Below are 20485 nucleotides of genomic sequence, written 5' to 3' on the forward strand. Positions count from 1 at the left end.
CCATTCCAACCTGAGACCCTTCCTATAGCATGAGATGGGATATCCAACTTCTTCCAAATCCAATACTGATACCCTTCCGATAGCATGAGATGTGATATCCCAATGCTTCTACCAAACCTGAGACCCATACTATGGCATGAGATGTGATATCAAACTCCTTCCCATTCCAATCCTGAGACCCTTCCTATAGCTTGAGGTGTGATATCCAACTCCTTCCCATTCCAATTCTGAGACCCTTCTTATACCATGAGACTTGATATCTCAATGTTTCTAATACCAAACCTGAGACCCGTCCTATAACATGAGATGTGATATCCAAATCCTTCCCCTTCCAAACCTTAGACCCTTCCTTTATCATGAGATGTGATATCCAACTCCTTCCCATTCCAATCCTGAGACCCTTCCGATATCATGAGATTTGTTATCTCAATGCTTCTAATATCAAACTTGAGACCCTCCCTATAGCATGAGATGTGACATCCAAGTCCTTCCCATTCCAATCCTGAGACCCTTCCTATAGCATGAGATGTGATATCTCTACGCTTCTAATACCAAACCTGAGAGCATTCCTATAACATGAGATGGGATATCCAACTCCTTCCCATTCCAATCCTGAGACCCTTCCGATAGCAGAGATGTGATATCTCAATGCTTATACCAAACTTGAGACCCTTCCTATGGCCTGAGATGTCATATACAACTCCTTCCCATTCCAATCCTGAGACCCTTCCTTTAGCATGAGATGTGATATCTCAATGCTTATACCAAATCTGAGACCCTTCCTATAGCATGAGATGTGATATCCAATTCCTTCCCATTCCAATCCTGAGACCCTTCCTATAGCATGAGATGTGATATCTCAATGCTTATACCAAACCTGAGAGCCTACCTATAGCATGAGATGTGATATCCAAGTCCATCCCATTCCAATCCTTAGACCCTTCCTACAGCATGCGATGTGATATCTCAATGATTCTAATACCAAACCAGAGACTCTTCCTATAACATGAGATGGGATATCCAACTCCTTCCCATTCCAATCCTGAGCCGCTTCCTATAACATGAGATGTGATATCCAACTCCTTCCCGTTCCAAACCTGAGACACTAACTATAGCATATGTGATATCCAACTGCTTCCCATTCCAAACATGAGACCCTTCCTATAGCAAGAAAGTAATATCCAACTCCTACCCATTCCAATCCTGAGACCCTTCCTATAGCAAGAGATGTGATATCCAAATCCTTCCCATTCCAATCCTGAGACCCTTCCTATAACATGAGATGTGATATCCAACTCCTTCCCATTCAAATCCTGAGACCCTTCCTATAGCATGAGAAGGGATATCCAACTCCTTCCCAATCCAATCCTGAGACCCTTCCGATAGCAGAGACGTGATATCTCAATGCTTCTACCAAACCTGAGACCCTTCCTTTAGCATGAGATGTGATATCCAAATCCTTCACATTCCAATCCTGAGACCCTTCCTATAGCATGAGATGTGATATCTCAATGCTTCTAATACCAAACCTGAGATCCTTCCTATAACATAAGATGTGATATCCAATTCCTTCCCATTCCAAACCTGAGACCCTTCCTATTGGATGAGATGTGATATCCAACTCCTTCCCATTCCAACCCTGAGACCCTTCCTATAGCATGAGATGTGATGTCTCTATGCTTCTAATACCAAACCTGAGATCCTTCCTATAACATGAGATGTGATATCCAACTCCTTCCATTCCAATCCTGAGACCCGTCCTATAGCATGAGATGTGATATCTCAATGCTTATACCAAACCTGAGACCCTTCCTATAGCATGAGATGTGATATCCAACTACTTCCCATTCCAATCCTGAGACCCTTCCTATAGCATGAGATGTGATATCTCAATGCTTCTAATACCAAACCTGAGATCCTTCCTCTAACATGAAATGTGATATCCAACTCCTTCCCTTTCCAAACCTAAGAGCCTATCTATAGCATGAGATGTGATATCCAAGTCCTTCCCATTCCAATCCTTAGACCCTTCCTACAGCATGCAATATGATATCTCAATGATTCTAATAACAAACCTGAGACCCGTCCTATAGCATGAGATATGATATCCAAGTCCTTCCCATTCCAATCCTGAGACCCTTCCTATAACATGAAATGTGATATCCAACTCCTTCCCATTCCAACCTGAGACCCTTCCTATAGCATGAGATGGGATATCCAACTTCTTCCAAATCCAATACTGATACCTTTCCGATAGCATGAGATGTGATATCCCAATGCTTCCACCAAACCTGAGACCCATACTATGGCATGAGATGTGATATCTAACTCCTTCCCATTCCAATCCTGAGACCCTTCCTATAGCTTGAGGTGTGATATCCAACTCCTTAACATTCCAATTCTGAGACCCTTCTTATACCATGAGACTTGATATCTTAATGCTTCTAATACCAAACCTGAGATCCTTCCTATAACATGAGATGTGATATCCAACTCCTTCCATTCCAATCCTGAGACCCGTCCTATAGCATGAGATGTGATATCTCAATGCTTATACCAAACCTGAGACCCTTCCTATAGCATGAGATGTGATATCCAACTCCTTCCCATTCCAATCCTGAGACCCTTCCTATAGCATGAGATGTGATATCTCAATGCTTCTAATACCAAACCTGAGATCCTTCCTCTAACATGAAATGTGATATCCAACTCCTTCCCTTTCCAAACCTAAGAGCCTATCTATAGCATGAGATGTGATATCCAAGTCCTTCCCATTCCAATCCTTAGACCCTTCCTACAGCATGCAATATGATATCTCAATGATTCTAATAACAAACCTGAGACCCGTCCTATAGCATGAGATATGATATCCAAGTCCTTCCCATTCCAATCCTGAGACCCTTCCTATAACATGAAATGTGATATCCAACTCCTTCCCATTCCAACCGGAGACCCTTCCTATAGCATGAGATGGGATATCCAACTTCTTCCAAATCCAATACTGATACCTTTCCGATAGCATGAGATGTGATATCCCAATGCTTCTACCAAACCTGAGACCCATACTATGGCATGAGATGTGATATCAAACTCCTTCCCATTCCAATCCTGAGACCCTTCCTATAGCTTGAGGTGTGATATCCAACTCCTTAACATTCCAATTCTGAGACCCTTCTTATACCATGAGACTTGATATCTTAATGCTTCTAATACCAAACCTGAGACCCGTCCTATAACATGAGATGTGATATCCAAATCCTTCCCCTTCCAAACCTTAGACCCTTCCTTTATCATGAGATGTGGTATCCAACTCCTTCCCATTCCAATCCTGAGACCCTTCCTTTAGCATGAGATGTGATATCTCAATGCTTATACCAAATCTGAGACCCTTCCTATAGCATGAGATGTGATATCCAAATCCTTCCCATTCCAATCCTGAGACCCTTCCTATAGCATGAGATGTGATATCTCAATGCTTATACCAAACCTGAGAACCTACCTATAGCATGAGATGTGATATCCAAGTCCATCCCATTCCAATCCTTAGACCCTTCCTACAGCATGCAATGTGATATCTCAATGATTCTAATACCAAACCAGAGACTCTTACTATAACATGAGATGGGATATCCAACTCCTTCCCATTCCAATCCTGAGCCGCTTCCGATAGCAGAGATGTGATATCTCAATGCTTATACCAAACCTGAGACCCTTCCTATGGCCTGAGATGTCATATACAACTCCTTCCCATTCCAATCCTGAGACCCTTCCTTTAGCATGAGATGTGATATCTCAATGCTTATACCAAATCTGAGACCCTTCCTATAGCATGAGATGTGATATCCAAATCCTTCCCATTCCAATCCTGAGACCCTTCCTATAGCATGAGATGTGATATCTCAATGCTTATACCAAACCTGAGAGCCTACCTATAGCATGAGATGTGATATCCAAGTCCATCCCATTCCAATCCTTAGACCCTTCCTACAGCATGCAATGTGATATCTCAATGATTCTAATACCAAACCAGAGACTCTTACTATAACATGAGATGGGATATCCAACTCCTTCCCATTCCAATCCTGAGCCGCTTCCGATAGCAGAGATGTGATATCTCAATGCTTATACCAAACCTGAGACCCTTCCTATAACATGAGATGTGATATCCAACTCCTTCCCGTTCCAAACCTGAGACACTAACTATAGCATATGTGATATCCAACTCCTTCCCATTCCAAACATGAGACCCTTCCTATAGCAAGAAAGTAATATCCAACTCCTACCCATTCCAATCCTGAGACCCTTCCTATAGCAAGAGATGTGATATCCAAATCCTTCCCATTCCAATCCTGAGACCCTTCCTATAACATGAGATGTGATATCCAACTCCTTCCCATTCCAACCTGAGACACTTCCTATAGCATGAGAAGGGATATCCAACTCCTTCCCAATCCAATCCTGAGACCCTTCCGATAGCAGAGATGTGATATCTCAATGCTTATACCAAACCTGAGACCCTTCCTATGGCATGAGATGTGATATCCAACTCCTTGCCATTCAAATCCTGAGACCCTTCCTATAGCATGAGAAGGGATATCCAACTCCTTCCCAATCCAATCCTGAGACCCTTCCGATAGCAGAGACGTGATATCTCAATGCTTCTACCAAACCTGAGACCCTTCCTTTAGCATGAGATGTGATATCCAACTCCTTGCCATTCAAATCCTGAGACCCTTCCTATAGCATGAGAAGGGATATCCAACTCCTTCCCAATCCAATCCTGAGACCCTTCCGATAGCAGAGACGTGATATCTCAATGCTTATACCAAACCTGAGAATTGGATATCACATCTCATGCTATAGGAAGGGTCTCAGATTTGGTATAAGCATTGAGATATCACATCTCATGCTAAAGGAAGGGTCTCAGGATTGGAATGGGAAGGAGTTGTATATGACATCTCAGGCCATAGGAAGGGTCTCAAGTTTGGTATAAGCATTGAGATATCACATCTCTGCTATCGGAAGGGTCTCAGGATTGGAATGGGAAGGAGTTGGATATCCCATCTCATGTTATAGGAATGCTCTCAGGTTTGGTATTAGAAGCATAGAGATATCACATCTCATGCTATAGGAAGGGTCTCAGGATTGGAATGGGAAGGACTTGGATGTCACATCTCATGCTATAGGGAGGGTCTCAAGTTTGATATTAGAAGCATTGAGATAACAAATCTCATGATATCGGAAGGGTCTCAGGATTGGAATGGGAAGGAGTTGGATATCACATCTCATGATAAAGGAAGGGTCTAAGGTTTGGAAGGGGAAGGATTTGGATATCACATCTCATGTTATAGGACGGGTCTCAGGTTTGGTATTAGAAGCATTGAGATATCAAGTCTCATGGTATAAGAAGGGTCTCAGAATTGGAATGGGAAGGAGTTGGATATCACACCTCAAGCTATAGGAAGGGTCTCAGGATTGGAATGGGAAGAAGTTTGATATCACATCTCATGCCATAGTATGGGTCTCAGGTTTGGTAGAAGCATTGGGATATCACATCTCATGCTATCGGAAGGGTATCAGTATTGGATTTGGAAGAAGTTGGATATCCCATCTCATGCTATAGGAAGGGTCTCAGGTTGGAATGGGAAGGAGTTGGATATCACATTTCATGTTATAGGAAGGGTCTCAGGATTGGAATGGGAAGGACTTGGATATCATATCTCATGCTATAGGAAGGCTCTCAGGTTTGGAAGGGGAAGGAGTTGGATATCACATTTCATGTTAGAGGAAGGATCTCAGGTTTGGTATTAGAGGCCTTGAGATATCACATCTCATGCTATAGGAAGGGTCTCAGGATTGGAATGGGAAGGAGTTGGATATCACATCTCAAGCTATAGGAAATATCTCAGGTTTGGTATTAGAAGCATTGAGACATCACATCTCATGTTATAGGAAGGGTCTCAGGATTGGAATGGGAAGAAGTTGGATATCACATCTCATGCTATAGGACGGGTCTCAGGATTGGAATGGAAGGAGTTGGATATCACATCTCATGTTATAGGAAGGATCTCAGGTTTGGTATTAGAAGCATTGAGACATCACATCTCATGCTATAGGAAGGGTCTCAGGGTTGGAATGGGAAGGAGTTGGATATCACATCTCATCCAATAGGAAGGGTCTCAGGTTTGGAATGGGAAGGAATTGGATATCACATCTCATGTTATAGGAAGGATCTCAGGTTTGGTATTAGAAGCATTGAGATATCACATCTCATGCTATAGGAAGGGTCTCAGGATTGGAATGTGAAGGATTTGGATATCACATCTCATGCTAAAGGAAGGGTCTCAGGTTTGGTAGAAGCATTGAGATATCACGTCTCTGCTATCGGAAGGGTCTCAGGATTGGATTGGGAAGGAGTTGGATATCCCTTCTCATGCTATAGGAAGGGTCTCATGATTTGAATGGGAAGGAGTTGGGTATCACATCTCATGCCATAGGAAGGGTCTCAGGTTTGGTATAAGCATTGAGATATCACATCTCTGCTATCGGAAGGGTCTCAGGATTGGATTGGGAAGGAGTTGGATATCCCTTCTCATGCTATAGGAAGTGTCTCAGGTTGGAATGGGAAGGAGTTGGATATCACATCTCATGTTATAGGAAGGGTCTCAGGATTGGAATGGGAAGGATTTGGATATCACATCTCTTGCTATAGGAAGGGTCTCAGGATTGGAATGGGTAGGAGTTGGATATTACTTTCTTGCTATAGGAAGGGTCTCATGTTTGGAATGGGAAGGAGTTGGATATCACATATGCTATAGTTAGTGTCTCAGGTTTGGAACGGGAAGGAGTTGGATATCACATCTCATGTTATAGGAAGGGTCTCAGGTTTGGTATAAGCATTGAGATATCACATCTCTGCTATCGGAAGCGGCTCAGGATTGGAATGGGAAGGAGTTGGATATCCCATCTCATGTTATAGGAAGAGTCTCTGGTTTGGTATTAGAATCATTGAGATATCACATCGCATGCTGTAGGAAGGGTCTAAGGATTGGAATGGGATGGACTTGGATATCACATCTCATGCTATAGGTAGGCTCTCAGGTTTGGTATAAGCATTGAGATATCACATCTCATGCTATAGGAAGGGTCTCAGGATTGGAATGGGAAGGAATTGGATATCACATCTCATGCTATAGGAAGGGTCTCAGATTTGGTATAAGCATTGAGATATCACATCTCATGCTAAAGGAAGGGTCTCAGGATTGGAATGGGAAGGAGTTGTATATGACATCTCAGGCCATAGGAAGGTTCTCAGGTTTGGTATAAGCATTGAGATATCACATCTCTGCTATCGGAAAGGTCTCAGGATTGGAATGGGAAGGAGTTGGATATCCCATCTCATGTTATAGGAAGGGTCTCAGGTTTGGTATTAGAAGCATAGAGATATCACATCTCATGCTATAGGAAGGGTCTCAGGATTGGAATGGGAAGGACTTGGATGTCACATCTCATGCTATAGGGAGGGTCTCAAGTTTGATATTAGAAGCATTGAGATAACAAATCTCATGATATCGGAAGGGTCTCAGGATTGGAATTGGAAGGAGTTGGATATCACATCTCATGATAAAGGAAGGGTCTAAGGTTTGGAAGGGGAAGGATTTGGATATCACATCTCATGTTATAGGACGGGTCTCAGGTTTGGTATTGGAAGCATTGAGATATCAAGTCTCATGGTATAAGAAGGGTCTCAGAATTGGAATGGGAAGGAGTTTGATATCACATCTCATGCCATAGTATGGGTCTCAGGTTTGGTAGAAGCATTGGGATATCACATCTCATGCTATCGGAAGGGTATCAGTATTGGATTTGGAAGAAGTTGGATATCCCATCTCATGCTATAGTAAGGGTCTCAGGTTGGAATGGGAACGAGTTGGATGTCACATTTCATGTTATAGGAAGGGTCTCAGGATTGGAATGGGAAGGACTTGGATATCATATCTCATGCTATAGGACGGGTCTCAGGTTTGTTATTAGAATCATTGAGATATCATATTGCATGCTGTAGGAAGGGTCTAAGGATTGGAATGGGAAGGACCTGGATATCACATCTCATGCTATAGATAGGCTCTTAGGTTTGGAAAGGGAAGCAGGGAACGCCTCGTAGTCGTGTAGAGCAAAGAGACGTCCCAATCGACGAAACCGGCACAGTTTGTTGCCGCAGCACGACAACGGAGCGGCCGTGTGTATTCGAGCCAAATGTACACTCCTCCCTTCAGACTTGGGAACGCCAAGTGTACGAAGCGTGGGAGAGTGACAAGGACTCGAAATACAACACAACCTGGCGGCGGTTACAGAGCAGGACTCCCTTGTAAGCTGGTCAGTCAACTGGATGGCCCAGAGACACTTCCGAAGGCTTACTTGGCAGGAGATGATGAAGTCGCCGGGAATAGCTGTTCCTGCTATTCCAAAGGTCGAAGCACCAGTACAGGCCTTCTGGTTCGATCAAAGGAGGAAAGGGTTTCACAGGACGACAGCAGTGCAAAGGAGGATTCCTTCAGCGGGTCACCAGCGATTCCTCGGTCCAGCCTCGTGGTTGCAGGATACTTGGCTCCTGTATTCCTTCGTTCGTGAGAACTCAGGAGATCGACATGGTAGTGGTGTTTCCAGCCCCCTCTTATCCACGGTTCCCTTCGCGCCAAAACGGAGGGGAGCCAATGGGAGATCCGCTCATCAACACACATACCATACGTGGACCAATCACGGACCACGGTGGTCCCAGGCATTCACACCACCCTAGACTCTCTGGCACCCAGGATGTGTATTGGGACCAGACATCCCAGCCCACACCCTGGAGGCACACAAACGACATGTAGAAGCCCGCGAAAGCAACCACGTTTCGCGGGAAAGTACATGCCCAAATAAGGAAGGCCCCGGGTCGCTCGACCTGGGGAAGGTGAAGGGAGCAAGACGGTCAGTGGACAAGACAAAGGAGCCTCGTGGTCTGGCCATTTTGGGAGCCAGGCCACCATTTTGGGTTCAGTGCGAAAAACGTGCTCAGAACGCCAAAAGGAGCTCAAAATAAACAAAACGATCGCTGCCACCATTCCAGTCCCTGAATGACTTGCACCGATCAAATACCATCCTAAAAGAGTATCTAGGGCCTGTAGAAGGCTAGAGACCCAAGAGAGCTGTAATTTAGCTTACAGTGCCCTCTTGTGTCATGTTGCACTAAAGCCGCAACACGATAAAAGAAACTACGGGAAACAGCGTTCCCCGGTACTGACTGTCTTAAGGGCATGTCAGTTTCCCCGTAAGAAAGGCGCGAAAGCCCAGAGGAGTGCGGCAGAAGGCTGCACTTCTCTGGCAAAGTCAAGAACAAGGTGAAAACAACAGCAAAAAGTTTAGGGGTTGCCACATGGAAGGAAAATTACCTACAATTACGAAATATTTCCTAACACTCGCCCCTCCCAGACTATGGACAGGGGGAACTAATCCACCCCTGGATGAGTCTCTTGTTCAGGTCGGTTAAACATTCTGGACAACCCATCAGCATTGCTATGTTGGACACCTGGCCTATGCTCAATAGTGAAGTCGAAGCCTTGTAGACTTATGGACCACCTAAGCAACTTTGGATTCTCCCCCTTCATGTTCATTAGCCACTTTAACGGCTTATGGTCAGTTTGCACAGTGAAGTGGGTCCCATAGAGGTAGGGCCTCAGCTTCCTTAGGGCCCACACAACAGAGAAACATTCTTTCTCTACCGTGGACCATCTGAGCTCTCTGTCCTTAAGCTGGCGACTAATAAAACCGATAGGGTGTTCCTTACCCTTCTCATCTACTTGTGATAGTACAGCTCCTATCCCAGTGTCAGAGGCGTCCGTCTGCACGATAAAAGGTCTTTGATAATCAGGGGCCCTAAGGACAGGGGCCTGGCACAAGGAGTCTTTTAAGCCATTGAAGGCCTTCTCACACTCGTCGGTCCAAGTTACCTTCTTGGGTTTCTTCGGAGTTGTGAGGGCAGTCAGAGGAGCAGCTATGGTGCCATAGTCTGCCACAAAATTGCGGTAATACCCCGTGAGTCCTAAAAAGGCTCTCACTTGGGTTTGCGTAGTGGGGGTAGGCCAGTCTTGTACTGCTTGTACCTGACTGAGTAGAGGCTGTCTCCTCCCTCCACCTACTTCATGTCCAAGGTAAACCACTGAGCCTTGTCCATTTTGGTGAGGGGCCACTCAGACCCCCTCAAAAGAGCTATCTGAAGGACTGCTTGGGAACAGGTCGGGGAGAGGTTCAGACTCCTCTCCCGCAACGTCTGAAGCCAGTAGCAGTGCTACGATTTCGACGCTTGGGCCGAAAGCCTTCAGCCTATTCGCGTGAAACGCTTTTGGAGCCTGTCCAGGCCTTCCAAGGTCCACTGAATAGTTAACCTCACCCAGGGGCTCCACCACTGGGTAAGGGCCTGACCATTTGTCCTGTAAAGCTCGAGGCCTTATGGGATTCATGATCAGGACTTGCTGACCAAGTGTAAAGTTGATGAGGGAAGCTTTCTGGTCGTACCAATGTTTCACCAGCGCTTGCCCTGCCTTCAATTTATCACTAGCCAAGCCCATCAGAAGTACCATCCGTTTTCTGAGCCCTAGCACATAATCAACTACGTTGGTAGTAACAGGGGGAGTGGGCATCTCCCATCCCTCTTTGACGATGGCTAAGGGTCCCCGTACGGGATGACCGAACAGAAGTTCGAAGGGGCTTTAGCCAACACCCTCCTGTGGTACCTCTCGGTAGGCAAACAGTAAGCATGAAACAAGAAGATCCCATTTTCCCCCAATCATGCTCTTTAACGTCCTGTTGAAACGCCCCCCCAGACCATTGGTCTGGGGGTGGTATGCAGAAGAGAACCTGTAGGTGACCCCACATTCTTTCCACATAGCCTGCCTATACTTCGACATAAAGTTGCTGCCATCATCCGGCACAACTTCTTTAGGGAAGCCAACCCTAGTAAATATGCCGAGTAAAGCTTCTGCAACTGACTTGGCAGTTACAGTTTTCCATGGGATGGCCTCAGGATACCTGGTTGCATGGTCGTCCAGCACCAGGATAAACCTATTGCCCGAGGATGTTTGCGGGTCAAGGGGACCAACCATGTCGATCCCTACCCTTTCAAATGGTACCCCCACAACTGGGAGCGGTACCAACGGAGCTTGGATTGTCGCGCCAACCTTACCAGACAACTGGCAGGAGGCACAACTCCTGCAGTGACTTTCTACTTGCACCCCCATCTTGGGCCAGTAGAAGTGCATGGATAACCTTTGCTTGGTCCTCTTCATACCAAGGTGACCAGCAAGGGGAACTTCATGCGCCAACTGCAGGAGGAAGGGCCTAACAGCAAGGGGAACCACCAACCTCCTATGGTCTCCTTCTGTAGACTCTGTGGGCTCACTATACAGGAGTCCACCTTCCCAATAAATCCTATGCTTCCCAGGAGGTTCACCCTCAAGCTGGGAGCAGGCCTGTCTCCTTAGGCCTTCCAGAGATGGGCACTCACGTTGGCCTTTACTGAATTCGTCCCTATCAGGACCTCCTTCAACTAACAAGTCTTTTAGTTCAGGATGATCGTTGGGGTCGAATACTTCAGGCATCGCCACCTCCTCGTCAGGCCCGGGCGATTGACCAACTTCCTCCACCGCAGTGGTAGGCGAGCTCGGGGGAATATTCTCTTTCCCTCGTTTTGACTTGTAGACTCCTTTCGCCTTGGGTTTCCCCTTCGGCTGGGGCGGCGTATTGGACTTGGCCAATGCTGCCCGTGCTTGAGACCGTGTGTAGGGGCTTTCGGCAGTGTCTCCTACGAGCCCTAAAGCTCTGAGATCATTACCTAACAAGACCTTTCCCGGGACGTTTCTCTGAATGCTCACTGGAATCCTGACTGCTGTACCATTTAAAGTAAGATTTACAGGTATTACTGGAAACATACGGAGGGGGCCGTCAGCCAACTTAGTGGGCATCAGAGTAGCTCTGGCAACTTCCTCTGAGTCTACCAAGGTAGAATCCACTACAGTGCGACTGCACCCACTATCCCTAAGAGCTGGAGTATCCACTCCAGTGATCAGCACACTGTCTTTAAAGTAGTGCTTGGTATTATCCGGAATCCTAGCATAAGCCTCTGCGACTTTCGGCTCCCAGGAACCTAGGGACACTAAAACTACCTCAGCCTCTATTCCGCTGGGAAACGAGTCTGAGGAGAAGGATGCTCCTGTAATCTCTTCTTCCTCGTAGGAGGAGAAGGCCAGATTAGCGGAGTGGACCCCCAAAGGTCTAACCTTACACCGGGGATCCCCCTTCACATGGTCAGTTGCTCCACAAGAAAAACAAGCCCCAGTGGGTATGTTTACGTAAGGAGGCTTATTGTAACCAGAGTTCTGTTGCGGAGGCGGACCTCCACTACCCTGTGAGTTCTCTTGTGTCTTACCCTTATTTTTCTTTTTGTGGCCCTTATGGGAAGAAGATTTAGCAGATTCCCCACCCTCCATATCTTTGGACTTTTTCCCTTCCTCCTGCTTACCAGGATGAGTTTTGTCCTTATGGGACACTCGATGTGACACCCATAAATCTGCTGCAATGGCCAGCTTCTTAGGATCTATCTCCTTCGAATCGGCCAAATGCTGCTTAAGCTCCAGGGAAGAAGAACCAAAAATGTGTTCCAGCATGACAAGATTTATCATGCCTTCGAAGGTAGAAACCTTATAACCTTCGACCCAGCCAGTTAAGTTTTTCAAAGATTCAGCGACATAAGATACCCAAGTACCACCTTCCTTTTTCTTATACTCTCGAAAACGCTTTAAATATTGGGCCGGAGTCTTCCCAAACTTTAAAATGAGAGTTTGCTTTAACATTGCGAAATCAGCTCGCTCAGCCTTCGACATTTCCATAATGGCACTACAGCCAGAATGGGGCAGTCTGCTGAGTAACCACGCAATCTTATCAGCATTGTCAACTTTCTGAACTTCGCATGCATACTTAAACGCATTCAGCCAGTCCATAATGTCATTCCGTTCTTCATACACACTGAGCAGATCTTTTGGAAACCGTGGATGAGAGGAGGCCCCAGACCCATGTCCAGGACCCTGGGACCCATTTGCAACCTGAAGCTTGGCCAGTTCCAACTGGTGATCCCTGTCTTTCTGTTTTTCTGCCTGTTCGATTTTTAGTTTGGCTATGCTGAATTCAAGCTCCTGCTGCCTAAACCGCAGCTCTTGCTTCTTGAATTCAAGCATAGCATCCCCATCAACACTGGCAGAGGAAACATTAGACATCTCGTCCTCCCTGTCCTCGTGGTCGCGATGGATCAGTGCAGCGGCAGAACCGTCGGTTCTACCAGTGAGAGCAGCCCCACCACCTTCTGCACTGTCCTCAGAAGTTATAGCGTCAAGCTGCGCTTCTTGCCACGCCACGATTCTTTGGATCATTTCCAATTTAGTGCCTTGAGAGGAAACACCTCTCTCCGCACACATCTTCTTCAATGTTTCTGATTTGGAAGCATTTAAAGTTAACAAGGTATTTGTTTCCATACTGTTTGATAGGACTATGGGCTTTTTAAAGTTATACTACAACAATTCACTACGTGTACTGGTTGGAATAACCTGAAATGCCTTAGTTCGAGCGCAACACTGGATACCCTCAGTCGTATCCCACCGCTGTACACCAATTTGTTAAGACGGATTTCTGAACTCTGTCCTGGTGGCGCAGAAGTTCAGAAGGCCAACCTAATTACTTGGAACAGGGTAACCTCTGGACGAGCCAGACCAATCAAGGTAGCGATCGCGGCGGTCAAGACTAGGTCTCAAGAGGGGTGAGGGTGACTGAAAGCCCGCAATGAGCACACAAAGCAAGAGCGCTTACAAACTACTCCAAACAGTTGTTATATCAAAAATATATACACATTTATTTTAAGGCCTTTAAAATAATGACCGTAGCGAAAAAATCACAATATCACAGTATTAAACCAACACATACCATATCAACACAATATATATACAAATACGACAGTCTTAAGCATTAGAGGCACGAAATGTGTAGTCCACCTGCCAGGGAAGGAAAACAGGCAGTGCGATAACGCTTTAGACTCAGTTCGCCTTCAGAGGCACCTAACTAGATGGAAGTCCGAGCCCTGCGAAGAGTGGAGCCTTGTGCTCAAAGTACCTGCCACGCCGGTGCCAACGGGCAAAAGGAGAAGCTCTTCGGAGGAAGTCAGGCAGTTCGGGTTAGTGCACAGCAGAAGGAGAACAGGTTCCGCAACTCAAGCGCAGCCTCCACAGCGAGCAGAAGCAGAGCGCGAGTACGGCAAAAGGGTGCTGTTTTTACACAGCAAGGAAAAGCAATGGGATACTGCAGGAGGGCGACCAGATCCTAGCTATACTACTCACCGGTCCCCGAAGCAAGCAGACCCAGGCTTCTCCACGTTAGTTTCAGCAGCTGGCAGGTTCAGAAGAGCAGGGAACGCCTCGTAGTCGTGTAGAGCAAAAAGACGTCCCAATCGACGAAACCGGCACAGTTTGTTGCCGCAGCAGGACAACAGAGCGGCCGTGTGTATTCGAGCCAAATGTACACTCCTCCCTTCAGACTTGGGAACGCCAAGTGTACGAAGCGTGGGAGAGTGACAAGGACTCGAAATACAACACAACCTGGCAGCGGTTACAGAGCAGGACTCCCTTGTAAGCTGGTCAGTCAACTGGATGGCCCAGAGACACTTCCGAAGGCTTACTTGGCAGGAGATGATGAAGTCGCCGGGAATAGCTGTTCCTGCTATTCCAAAGGTCGAAGCACCAGTACAGGCCTTCTGGTTCGATCAAAGGAGGAAAGGGTTTCACAGGACGACAGCAGTGCAAAGGAGGATTCCTTCAGCGGGTCACCAGCGATTCCTCGGTCCAGCCTCGTGGTTGCAGGATACTTGGCTCCTGTATTCCTTCGTTCGTGAGAACTCAGGAGATCGACATGGTAGTGGTGTTTCCAGCCCCCTCTTATCCACGGTTCCCTTCGCGCCAAAACGGAGGGGAGCCAATGGGAGATCCGCTCATCAACACACATACCATACGTGGACCAATCACGGACCACGGTGGTCCCAGGCATTCACACCACCCTAGACTCTCTGGCACCCAGGATGCGTATTGGGACCAGACATCCCAGCCCACACCCTGGAGGCACACAAACGACATGTAGAAGCCTGCGAAAGCAACCACGTTTCGCGGGAAAGTACATGCCCAAATAAGGAAGGCCCCGGGTCGCTCGACCTGGGGAAGGTGAAGGGAGCAAGACGGTCAGTGGACAAGACAAAGGAGCCTCGTGGTCTGGCCATTTTGGGAGCCAGGCCACCATTTTGGGTTCAGTGCGAAAAACGTGCTCAGAACGCCAAAAGGAGCTCAAAATAAACAAAATGATCGCTGCCACCATTCCAGTCCCTGAATGACTTGCACCGATCAAATACCATCCTAAAAGAGTATCTAGGGCCTGTAGAAGGCTAGAGACCCAAGAGAGCTGTAACTTAGCTTACAGTGCCCTCTTGTGTCATGTTGCTCTAAAGCCGCAACATGATAAAAGAAACTACGGGAAACAGCGTTCCCCGGTACTGACTGTCTTAAGGGCATGTCAGTTTCCCCGTAAGAAAGGAGCGAAAGCCCAGAGGAGTGCGGCAGAAGGCTGCACTTCTCTGGCAAAGTCAAGAACAAGGTGAAAACAACAGCAAAAAGTTTAGGGGTTGCCACATGGAAGGAAAATTACCTACAATTACGAAATCTTTCCTAACAGTTGGATATTCCCATCTCATGTTATAGGAAGGGTCTCAGGTTTGGTATTAGAAGCATTGAGATATCACATCTCATGCTATAGGAAGGGTCTCAGGATTGGAATGGGAAGGACTTGGATATCACATCTCATGCTATAGGGAGGGTCTCAAGTTTGATATTAGAAGCTTTGAGATATCACATCTCATGATATCGGAAGGGTCTCAGGATTGGAATGGGAAGGAGTTGGATATCACATCTCATGATAAAGGAAGGGTCTAAGGTTTGGAAGGGGAAGGATTTGGATATCACATCTCATGTTATATTACGGGTCTCATGTTTGGTATTAGAAGCATTGAGATATCAAGTCTCAGAGTATAGGAAGGGTCTCAGAATTGGAATGGGAAGGAGTTGGATATCACATCTCAAGCTATAGGAAGGGTCTCAGGATTGGAATGGGAAGGACTTGGATATCACATCTCATGCTATAGGAAGGCTCTCAGGTTTGGAAGGGGAAAGAGTTGGATATCACATTTCATGTTAGAGGTAGGATCTCAGGTTTGGTATTAGAGGCATTGAGATATCACATCTCATGCTATCAGAAGGGTCTCAGGAATGGAATGGGAAGGAGTTGGATATCACATCTCATGCTAAAGGGAGGGTCTCAGGTTTGGAAGGGGAAGGATTTGGGTATCACATCTCATGTTATAGGAAGGATCTCAAGTTTGGTATTAGAAGCATTGAGATATCACATCTCATGCTATCGGAAGGATCTCAGGTTTGGTATTAGAAGCATTGAGATATCACATCTCATGCTATCAGAAGGGTCTCAGGATTGGAATAGGAAGGAGTTGGATATTACATCTCATGCTAAAGGGAGGGTCTCAGGTTTGGAAGGGGAAGGATTTGGATATCACATCTCATGTTATCGGAAGGATCTCACGTTTGGTATTAGAAGTATTGAGATATCATATCTCATGCTATAGGAAGGGTTTCAGGATTGGAATGGGAAGGAGTTGGATATCACATCTCATGCTATAGGTAGGGTCTCAAGTTTGATATTAGAAGCATTGAGATATCACATCTCATGCTATAGGAAGGGTCTGAGGATTGGAATGGGAAGGAGCTGGATATCACATCTCATGCTAAAGGAAGGGTCTCAGGTTTGGAACGGGAAGGATTTGGATATCACATCTCATGTCATAGGAAGGGTCTCAGGTTTGGTATAAGCATTGAGATATCACATCTCTGCTATCGGAAGTGTCTCAGGATTGGAATGGGAAGGAGTTGGATATCCCATCTCATGTTATAGGACGGGTCTCAGGTTTGTTATTAGAATCATTGAGATATCATATTGCATGCTGTAGGAAGGGTCTAAGGGTTGGAATGTGAAGGACTTGGATATCACATCTCATGCTATAGATAGGCTCTTAGGTTTGGAAAGGGAAGGAGTTGGATATCACATTTCATGTTAGAGGAAGGATCTCAGGTTTGGTATTAGAAGCATTGAGATATCACATCTCATGCTATAGGAAGGGTCTCAGGATTGGAATGGGAAGCAGTTGGATATCACATCTCATGCTATAGGAAGGGTCTCAGGTTTGGTATAAGCATTGAGATATCACATCTCATGCTATAGGACGGGTCTCAGGATTGGAATGGAAGGAGTTGGATATCACATCTCATGTTATAGGAAGGATCTCAGGTTTGGTATTAGAAGCATTGAGACATCACATCTCATGCTATAGGAAGGGTCTCAGGGTTGGAATGGGAAGGAGTTGGATATCACATCTCATCCAATAGGAAGGGTCTCAGGTTTGTAATGGGAAGGAATTGGATATCACATCTCATGTTATAGGAAGGATCTCAGGTTTGGTATTAGAAGCATTGAGATATCACATCTCATGCTATCGGAAGGATCTCAGGTTTGGTATTAGAAGCATTGAGATATCACATCTCATGCTATCAGAAGGGTCTCAGGATTGGAATAGGAAGGAGTTGGATATTACATCTCATGCTAAAGGGAGGGTCTCAGGTTTGGAAGGGGAAGGATTTGGATATCACATCTCATGTTATCGGAAGGATCTCACGTTTGGTATTAGAAGTATTGAGATATCATATCTCATGCTATAGGAAGGGTCTCAGGATTGGAATGGGAAGGAGTTGGATATCACATCTCATGCTATAGGGAGGGTCTCAGGATTGGAATGGGAAGGACTTAGATATCACATATCATGCCATAGGGAGGGTCTCAGTTTTGATATTAGAAGCATTGAGATATCACATCTCATGCTATCGGAAGTGTCTCAGGATTGGAATGGGAAGGAGCTGGATATCACATCTCATGCTAAAGGAAGGGTCTCAGGTTTGGAACGGGAAGGATTTGGATATCACATCTCATGTTATAGGAAGGGTCTCAGGTTTGGTATAAGCATTGAGATATCACATCTCTGCTATCGGAAGTGTCTCAGGATTGGAATGGGAAGGAGTTGGATATCCCATCTCATGTTATAGGACGGGTCTCAGGTTTGTTATTAGAATCATTGAGATATCATATTGCATGCTGTAGGAAGGGTCTAAGGGTTGGAATGGGAAGGAGTTTGATATCACATCTCATGCTATAGGGAGGGTCTCAGGATTGGAATGGGAAGGACTTAGATATCACATTTCATGTTAGAGGAAGGATCTCAGGTTTGGTATTAGAAGCATTGAGATTTCACATCTCATGCTATAGGAAGGGTCTCAGGATTGGAATGGGAAGCAGTTGGATATCACATCTCATGCTATAGGAAGGGTCTCAGGGTTGGTATAAGCATTGAGATATCACATCTCATGCTATAGGACGGGTCTCAGGATTGGAATGGAAGGAGTTGGATATCACATCTCATGTTATAGGAAGGATCTCAGGTTTGGTATTAGAAGCATTGAGACATCACATCTCATGCTATAGGAAGGTTCTCAGTGTTGGAATGGGAAGGAGTTGGATATCACATCTCATCCAATAGGAAGGGTCTCAGGTTTGGAATGGGAAGGAATTGGATATCACATCTCATGTTATAGGAAGGATCTCAGGTTTGGTATTAGAAGCATTGAGATATCACATCTCATGCTATAGGAAGGGTCTCAGGATTGGAATGTGAAGGATTTGGATATCACATCTCATGCTAAAGGAAGGGTCTCAGGTTTGGTAGAAGCATTGAGACATCACGTCTCTGCTATCGGAAGGGTCTCAGGATTGGATTGGGAAGGAGTTGGATATCCCTTCTCATGCTATAGGAAGGGTCTCAGGATTTGAATGGCAAGGAGTTGGATATCACATCTCATGCCATAGGAAGGGTCTCAGGTTTGGTATAAGCATTGAGATATCACATCTCTGCTATCGGAAGGGTCTCAGGATTGGATTGGGAAGGAGTTGGATATACCTTCTCATGCTATAGGAAGTGTCTCAGGTTGGAATGGGAAGGAGTTGGATATCACATCTCATGTTATAGGAAGGGTCTCAGGATTGGAATGGGAAGGATTTGGATATCACATCTCTTGCTATAGGAAGGGTCTCAGGATTGGAATGGGTAGGAGTTGGATATTACTTTCTTGCTATAGGAAGGGTCTCATGTTTGGAATGGGAAGGAGTTGGATATCACATATGCTATAGTTAGTGTCTCAGGTTTGGAACGGGAAGGAGTTGGATATCACATCTCATGTTATAGGAAGGGTCTCAGGTTTGGTATAAGCATTGAGATATCACATCTCTGCTATCGGAAGCGGCTCAGGATTGGAATGGGAAGGAGTTGGATATCCCATCTCATGTTATAGGAAGAGTCTCTGGTTTGGTATTAGAATCATTGAGATATCACATCGCATGCTGTAGGAAGGGTCTAAGGATTGGAATGGGATGGACTTGGATATCACATCTCATGCTATAGGTAGGCTCTCAGGTTTGGTATAAGCATTGAGATATCACATCTCATGCTATAGGAAGGGTCTCAGGATTGGAATGGGAAGGAATTGGATATCACATCTCATGCTATAGGAAGGGTCTCAGATTTGGTATAAGCATTGAGATATCACATCTCATGCTAAAGGAAGGGTCTCAGGATTGGAATGGGAAGGAGTTGTATATGACATCTCAGGCCATAGGAAGGTTCTCAGGTTTGGTATAAGCATTGAGATATCACATCTCTGCTATCGGAAAGGTCTCAGGATTGGAATGGGAAGGAGTTGGATATCCCATCTCATGTTATAGGAAGGGTCTCAGGTTTGGTATTAGAAGCATAGAGATATCACATCTCATGCTATAGGAAGGGTCTCAGGATTGGAATGGGAAGGACTTGGATGTCACATCTCATGCTATAGGAAGGGTCTCAGATTTGGTATAAGCATTGAGATATCACATCTCATGCTAAAGGAAGGGTCTCAGGATTGGAATGGGAAGGAGTTGTATATGACATCTCAGGCCATAGGAAGGTTCTCAGGTTTGGTATAAGCATTGAGATATCACATCTCTGCTATCGGAAAGGTCTCAGGATTGGAATGGGAAGGAGTTGGATATCCCATCTCATGTTATAGGAAGGGTCTCAGGTTTGGTATTAGAAGCATAGAGATATCACATCTCATGCTATAGGAAGGGTCTCAGGATTGGAATGGGAAGGACTTGGATGTCACATCTCATGCTATAGGGAGGATCTCAAGTTTGATATTAGAAGCATTGAGATAAC

Source organism: Ambystoma mexicanum, chromosome 13 (genome assembly GCF_040938575.1).
Source record: "Ambystoma mexicanum isolate Mex_15411 chromosome 13, UKY_AmexF1_1, whole genome shotgun sequence".
Classification (NCBI taxonomy): Eukaryota; Metazoa; Chordata; class Amphibia; order Caudata; family Ambystomatidae; genus Ambystoma; species Ambystoma mexicanum.